The sequence below is a fragment of the Apteryx rowi genome, unplaced genomic scaffold (genome assembly GCF_003343035.1).
Source record: "Apteryx rowi isolate R43461 unplaced genomic scaffold, aptRow1 scaffold_68, whole genome shotgun sequence".
Taxonomy (NCBI): domain Eukaryota; kingdom Metazoa; phylum Chordata; class Aves; order Apterygiformes; family Apterygidae; genus Apteryx; species Apteryx rowi.
Window position 1 is genome coordinate 540,454 of NW_020450960.1, and position 7,734 is coordinate 548,187.

Here is a 7,734-nt window from a genome sequence, read left to right on the forward strand (position 1 = left end):
TGCGCGGGTGAACCGGCTGCGCGGGTGTCCCCGGGCCGGGCGGGTGTCCGCAGCTGCGCGGGTGTCCCTGGGCCAGGCAGGTGTCCCCGGGCCGGGCGGGAGTCCCCGGCTGCGCGGGTGTCCCCGGGCCAGGCAGCTGTCCCCGGCTGCGCGGGTGTCTGCAGCTGCGCGGGTGTCCCCGGGCCAGGCAGGTGTCACCATGCAGAGGTCCCCAGCTACGCAGGTGTCCCTGGGATGGGCCGCTGCCCTGTGCTGGAGTGACCTGTCCTGGTCGTCCTTACCTGCTTTCCCAGACCATCACGCCCAGGCTCTCCTGGCTGCGGCTGCCCTCCCGTAGCAGCATCCTCCCACGTGTGCCGTCTCCTTTGGCGCAGGTTAGATCCCCCAGTGGACTGCTGCGATGCACCGTGAGCGCGCYGCCTTGACCCGTGTTAGCTGGAGAAGCCTGTGCTCCCTGGGAAGGTGCTGGCTGCCAGCATTGGCCATGGTCTCCGGCTGGGTAGTGCTGCAAGGACTTTGGGTTGCTCAGAGGTGTGCTGGTGCCAGCTCCTGCCCCGGCATGTCCACAGAGGGCTGATCTGTGCCCCATGGCCACCTCCAGTCACAGCACAGCTGTCCGGTGGGTGGGCAAACTAGTCCCAGGAGCTGTGGGTGACTGGTTTGGGGAAATGTACTGCAGGCATGTAGTGTGTCAGGAATAAGATTTGTGAATTATTAGAGTCATTGATTATGTGGATTCCAGTTAAACTGCTGCCCACAGTCACCAGAAATGCAATTCTCTCAGAGCATGCAGGGCTTATGGTTGTCTGCTTGGCAAGACTAAAGCTCATCTGATGTGGATTTTGGCCTGTGGGTGATGTGGTGACTGGTGCCCAGAGAATGCCCATGGCACTGAGGTTGATGGGTGATTCTGTGGGGGCTCAAACAAGCTGAAGGGGGTGGCGATGCTCAGCTCCTTGCAACACCAAATACTTAGTTTTGACTGATCATATTGTGGCGTGGTCTGGGAGGTAAAAAAAGAGACTGCCAAATGCTGGGGAAGGATACTGGCTTCTGTCTGCACTTTGTTCCCGAGTGAAACACTTGAAACGAATGGCTGATGAAGGATTAAACTTATTCAAGGAAAGGAAAACATGCTCCAGCAAACACTGAAATGTGACTGTCTGAGCTGTTAAAGGGAATAACATTTTAATTGGGTGAATCTGTTATGCACAAATGTTACAGGCGATAAAACTCCTGCTAAATGGAAACCCAGTAATGAGATAAACCTGTCGAGGGAACAAATTGCCTGCAAATCGGGAACAGGCTTTCGTGGCTCCCCAGCAGGTTTGGGGCTGCCATTATTTTGCTTAGCTGAGTCTGGTGCCACCCCACGGCGCTGGAACCTTCTGGCAGTTTGCTCACAACAGCCACCCATGCAGACTTGTGCTCTTTAGGAAGAGTAGGAGTGTGGATAAGCATTAGTGAGCTGTAGAAACTGCTAGGAGTTTGCCTTTCAGAACTTTATGTGTTTTTTGGCTGGGTTAGACATGCACAAGAATTAACTGTAGAACTTGAGGTAGAGTCTTGGGACTGCATGTTATTTAAAAAAATAGGAAAAACAAACTAGTGATTGTGTCCACCTAAACTGTGGCATACTGTGCACGCCTGAAAGGGGTTTTTACAAAGCCAACAGGTCTCCCACAGATAGTCCCTTGGACTCCAAGGCACAGCCTCATGTTTTAGACAACACTGAAGTATCATCTACAACAAACTGGCTATGACTAGTGACTTGCATAGTGGTGTTAACCTGGACATGGCTGTCACCCTCCATCCTACATGCTCTTGCGGAAGACTGATGTGGTCTTGTCTGTGCTGGGACATTTTGTTTTCTGACCGTACACCAGTGTGGTGTATGCGTTTTCTCTCTCATGCATCCCTCCAGCAATTGCTACTCACTGATCCTTCTTCTCTGCAGGCTTTGCTGTCCCCTGACATGTTACCGACCTGCAGGCTCAGGGAACTGTACCTGGCAAGGGTGGCTGTGACAGTTTGTGCCCCTGTGGCCTGCTCCCTGTCTGCTGTATGTGCTGGGTCCTGGTTTGCAGCAGTGGCTGTGGTAGGACAGCCAGTGGTAAGGGGTGTCTGGACTGTGTCTTCTTCTGGCCAGCGTGCTGGGACTACAGCAAGGAGAATGCTTGGCTAGTCCTGCTGTGATCCTGTGTTGTCCTGGGTATGTTTTGGCCTCTAAAATTGCTGAATCTAGTGCCACAAGAGTTGGCCAAAGACATTTAATAATCCAGCCCCAGTATTTGCTGCTGTGATTCTCTTACAACAGTGACCTCTCAAGGCAGTTCAGAGAAACACTGTACTTCCTTTCATTATTGCCAACTGGTTGTCCACAGATCACGACTGTAGAGCTGAACTTGCTCCCATAGAAGTCCCTGGTTTGTGCCTGACTTCTCTCTGTTGGTTGTAGACTGACCCTGATCTGGGGGTGAGGCCTGCTTCTGCCTTGCCAGGATACCAGCATCCTTTTGTTTGAAGCAGTTACTTTGGTTCCTAGTCCCTGCTGCTTTTCGTGCATCGCCATTATGTGACTGCTATGAACAGCCCAGAGCCAGTTTTGTCAGATCAGCAAGAAACTTCCCCCTGCTCAGATGAGCAGTTATTCTGTAAAATGCAGAACTTCATCTTTGTCATCTGTCCCATTCGGGTATGGGACATAAGTGCTGCTGGAGTATGAACTCTGCATGCATGGGCTTTGCTCTAGAAATACTTCATGTCTGTGTGCAAATAGCACACAAATGCTGTACTCAAAGGTCTGCAGAGAGGCATCCAGTCTCAACTTTCCAGTTTCTGGATTTATTTAGTTAGAAGTGCAGCTATATTTTACTATTTTACTCCTGATTGCAGGGAGAGATTGGAAACCGCAGGGCAAGAGTACTTTAATGGCTTAGAAACTATAAGGCAAATAAATGCCTCCTGCTTCCACCATTTATTTTTCAAATCTGTTTAAGGCCAGTGTTATAATTTTGGAGGCCTGATTCATGCTTGGGGTTGGTGTGCCTGTGTGGTGTGCCTCATCAGCTCACATCTGCCTGGGCTTCTTCAGTGGCTTGGTGCGCTTCATTTCCCCCGTGCCTCTGACTTGCTGTCATCTGCTTGAGATGTGGATGCTTTTTAATCTAATTTCATGCGTGCCAATTGTGGGTGCCGTGAGTGTTTCATGCTGAGCCAGCTTGCTCAGGATGTTGGTTGTGACGTGTTCATTTTTTTTTCTTTCTCTGAGTCATTTCTTTCATTTGCTTATGCAAAGAACAGAACTGTGTGTGTGACCTTCCAGTTGGCAAATCCTTGCATCTGAGCAAACTAGAGCCACTAAGAACCAGCTGCAGAGAGGGAGACAGTAGGGCTAAATATGACTGCTTTTAGATGGACAGTTTTAAATTGCTCTGTTCAGCCCATCATCCCACAAGTAGCTGTCATTTTCTTTCGAATAGCTACCTGCAGGCTGCTTGGTGAGGTCTGACTGCAGAGGATTGGATGCTCCAGGGAGGTGGGAAGTGCTTTCTGTGTTCTGTAGCTGGTGCCAGGGACAAGGGCACTGGATGGAAATCTGCAGACCAATGAATTTGCTGTCACTCTTCTCCCTCTGTGCCTTTGGATACTGCCTGTGACATTTAATTTACGAACTGGCAGGTGAGGGAGCTAAAGGCAGGGTAGAACCATCTGTATACAAAATATTCAGAAAGCAATGAGCAGAGGGCACATGATGTACAAGTTAGAATATTCAGGACTAATGGTCACATCTAACAAGGTAAAATGGTGATGTTGCCCCATCAGGTCTCCTCATTTCCCCTGTAATTTGATGTTCCAGCAGTATTGTAAGGGGCTGTGGGACGGATTTTTTTTGGGAGGGTGGGGAGTCCCATCCCTGAGCCCAACTGTGTTGCAGTTGTCCAACTACCCTGTGTTGCAGAAGGCCCAGAAATACAAGCTCCCAAATATTGAACCAGGGCACTTTTCACTGCCGCATTGTTGGAGATAACCCTTGTCCTAAATGACCCTCCCACTGGCTTCATCTGATGCATCCGTCCACATGGGTTTGTCATAGCAGCTCCGTGAGCTGGGCTAGACCTACTGCTTTTTGCTTCCGACACGGCCCGGCCTCCAGAGCCTTCGTCTCTGACCACTAGATAGTGCTAGGCCACCACAGGGAGCGTTCAAGCAGGCATCTGCGCAGGCTGACTGTATGTTCCCTTGCTGAAACACGTTAATAAGTGGGCGCTGCACAGGGGCCGTGCTGGCATGGGCCATGCTCGGAGTGGCGCAGATGGCTGCCTCTGTGCAGCGCTGCTCAGCTGCAGGGTGAACAGCTCCAGGAAGAGCAGGATGGAGGTGCTGCTGTTCTGCCTGTGCGTGCTGCACGCAAAGTCCTGGCTGGCATGATTTTTCCCAGTGTCTGAGTGTCATGGAGTTGTTACGTATCTTTATTGCTCATGAGCAGCTGTCTCAGTCACTGCTAATGGACTGTAATACGCACAGAGCTGACCCCAAAATGATGTCTTTATAGAAATTGCCTGTCTGTGGAGCTTCTGCTGTGGAATCCCAGAAGTACCAGGCTGTGTGAATTACTGCCATTTGCAAAGCATGTGTGTGAGGGGTCTTTGAGTGCTTCCCTTTCCCTGAGCCTTTGCTCTTATCTTGTCTTTCCAAATCAGATGTYCTGTACTGCAGAGGCCTCCTGTCTGGAGGAGGGAGGGAAAGAAAAAAGGGATCACTTCCCTTTTGTCTGCCTGCTTGGGGCCCTGTCCCCTCCGGGACTGTCCCCGCAATGCTGATAGGCAGTTTTTTGAGTGCGAGGTGTGACTTGGTGGAGGAGATGGAGCAGGGCGCGAGAGACTGGTTCTTGCATCAGCTGTCAGGCAGTGAGTATGGACATCTGCACTCCCAAAACCCCAGTTCCCAGTGATGCTGAGTAGAGACAGAACTAGCTGCCCTTCCTGCCCCGAGGCCTGTCTCCCCCCTCACTTGTGGCGTGGATGTGAAGGCTGTTCAGGCACTCGCTGTAACATCTCACCTTAGTGAGCAATTTCCCTACTGATTCTGCTGCTCTCTGCATTTGCATAGCGAGTTTGCTGCTCCCCCCGCCCCGTTCCTCAGCTCATCAGCTATTCATTGATCTTTGCCAAGCTCCTCCAGCGCTCATTCATCACTCTCACACCYGCCATCCACTTTCCAAATGTTTCCTATTTTTCCGGTGATGTATTTCCCTGTTCAGATAAGCTAATCTTGCACCATCAATAACCAGGGTGCAGCTGTGCTCCTGACCTCTGTACTGGAGCAGGCACAACGCAGGGCCTCACAGTCCTGCCACACTGTGGATGGAGCCAGCCAGAGCAAGCGGAGCCATGGGAACTGCACCCGGATGAGCAGGGCAGCAGCAGGGGCCAGCGGGCCTCTCGGGAGCTGTGCCCAGCTGCCTGCTGAATCTCTGGTGCAGGGGTTTCTCTCTCCCCTTGGAAGCTCTGAAACAGAGCTGCAGACCCACGTGATGCCCTCGCAGCCAGGAAGGGCCACTGTCCCCATGCTGCTGGCTGGGGAGCTCATGGTCTTTGAGAAGCTGAGGCAATGCCATGAGGCAGAGCGACCTTGCTTGCATGGGGCTGGCTTTGCTCTCCACTCTTTGGTGCCTCAGAGCCTCGGTCCTGGCTCATATCTCTGGCACAGCCTGGCATGGCCTTTGCTAGCAGCCTTGGTGGGCAGAGAACTCGGGGAACATATCAGCATCTCAGCTGGTGCCTCTGTTTTTGGATCGCTCCAAGCTGTTGGTGTTCAGCGTCCCTGCAAGTGACAGCTTTATTTGTGCCACCAGCTTGAAGAGGATGAGCCGTGCCAGGCATGGGTGAAGTGGCTGGTGACCTTGTTCCTTTGCAGGAAATGCAGGTGCTGTAAATCACTACTTTAAATCACTTCTTTCCTCTGGCTTCTGGGTGTCTGCAGGCCACTGTAGCTGTTACAATGATGTACGTGGTACCAGTTAATGTGACCATGGTTGTGTCAGCATTTGGGCACTCTCAGCACTTCTGGAATGCGCCAGCACAGAGCAAACCCAGGCGGATATAGGGGTGGAGGGGACTGGGGTGTGAGAAAAAACTGCTCCTCACTGGGGAACAGCTCAGCAGCTTCCCATGAAACCAAAGGATGCAGTGTAATTGCACGTGCTCTAGCCAGGACTCCAGATAGGTGTTCCTGGGAGGATGGAGGTCATTTGATCCCTGATGGCTACAGGAGGCGAGGCATGTCACCAGTGCATGACACTCCCTCTTCTGTTATGTCTAAAGTGTCTGAACAGGCGGCAGAGGTGCGAGTCAGCACCAGGAGTGAAATCCCCCTGCCTGACCAGAGAATTTGGCAGCAGAGTTCCTCTCGTGCAACTCGTGGAAGGCTTAATTCCTGTGTGCAAAATGCTTTAAGAGCCTGGGTCAGATGGGATTAAGACAGGGAAAGGGGATTACTGTTACCAGCATTATTACTTACACTGTGCTGACTGGACCAAGTCAAGCACTGGCTGTGCAGYGAAATGAGCCCGGCAGCACTGTGCCCCTGTTGAGCACTGCCAGCAGAGCACGGGCGGCTGGTGAGGCGGGTCTGCACAGCAGTGCTGCCCAGCACGTGGTGGTCTGTGCCGCGCGGGGCCACTGGCAGCACTTAGCTGAGCCTTGGTGGCAGGGATGTGCCAGTGTCGCAGACGGGGACCAGACCCATGTGCACCCCAGGCTGCATTTCCCTCCTCTTGCTTGTGTGATGCTGCAGCAGATACGTGGTGCTGGTGCCCTGTGTGCCTGATTCACGCAAGGCTTCATTTCTCACACTGCCACATCTGTGCAGAGGCTTGTGTAAGACAGACACGCTGCAAAGCCAAGAGGTGGCTGCAGACAGCTGTGACCCGTCTTCCTTCTCCTTAGCACAGAGGGCCAAAGCGAGTGTCTTACAGCCTGGGGAGAAGAGGAGAGCACAGGACAGAGCTGCCTCCAAACTGGCCCCCTCACCCAGGGCCTTCCTGTCGCAGGATGGCTCTGTGCTGAGCTGAGGTGCCTTGTCCTGTGTCTGTTGAAGAGCATTGCGATATTGTTTTTGCTGTTTATTCAGGATGGTGGGCACCTGAAGGCAAGCACAAGGTTGCTAGCTCCTCTGGGGCGGGGTAGCTCAGAGATACAGCCCAGGCAAGAGGGCTGTGGGGTTGCTGCAGGCCGTAGCTTCGCTGCTGTGTCCAGGTTTGTTTAATGCCAATGGGACAGCTGCCTTTGGGGCTGATGTACTGTGGATGTCCTGTGTGGAATGGACCTGCTCAGCTGTGGGTACATTTGTCATTAATTTTTAATGAGAGCTTAAAAAGTGACTTTTAGGAGTGATTGTATCTGGCTGAATCTTTCACAAATGGCAAGGGGGTGCAGACCCCCCCCTCATCCCTTTTTTGAGCCTGGACCACATAAAAATGCATAAGATTCCAGCTGCCAGTAACACACGGCAGCATGAGACCTCAGAGGTGTTCATGGGTTTTTGGGAAGAGCTGTCTGATCTACGGGGCTGGCGTCCCGTCACATCCACGCTGGCTCTCAGATCACGCAGGACTGTGGAGGCAGGCAGCCCTCTGCCCCGGCTGGCCTCTGCCTTCGGCCGCACTGGTGCTTCGTCTGCTCTGAGAGCAGCTGGGCAGTGCTGCCCTGCTCAGCGTGCCATACGCCGCAG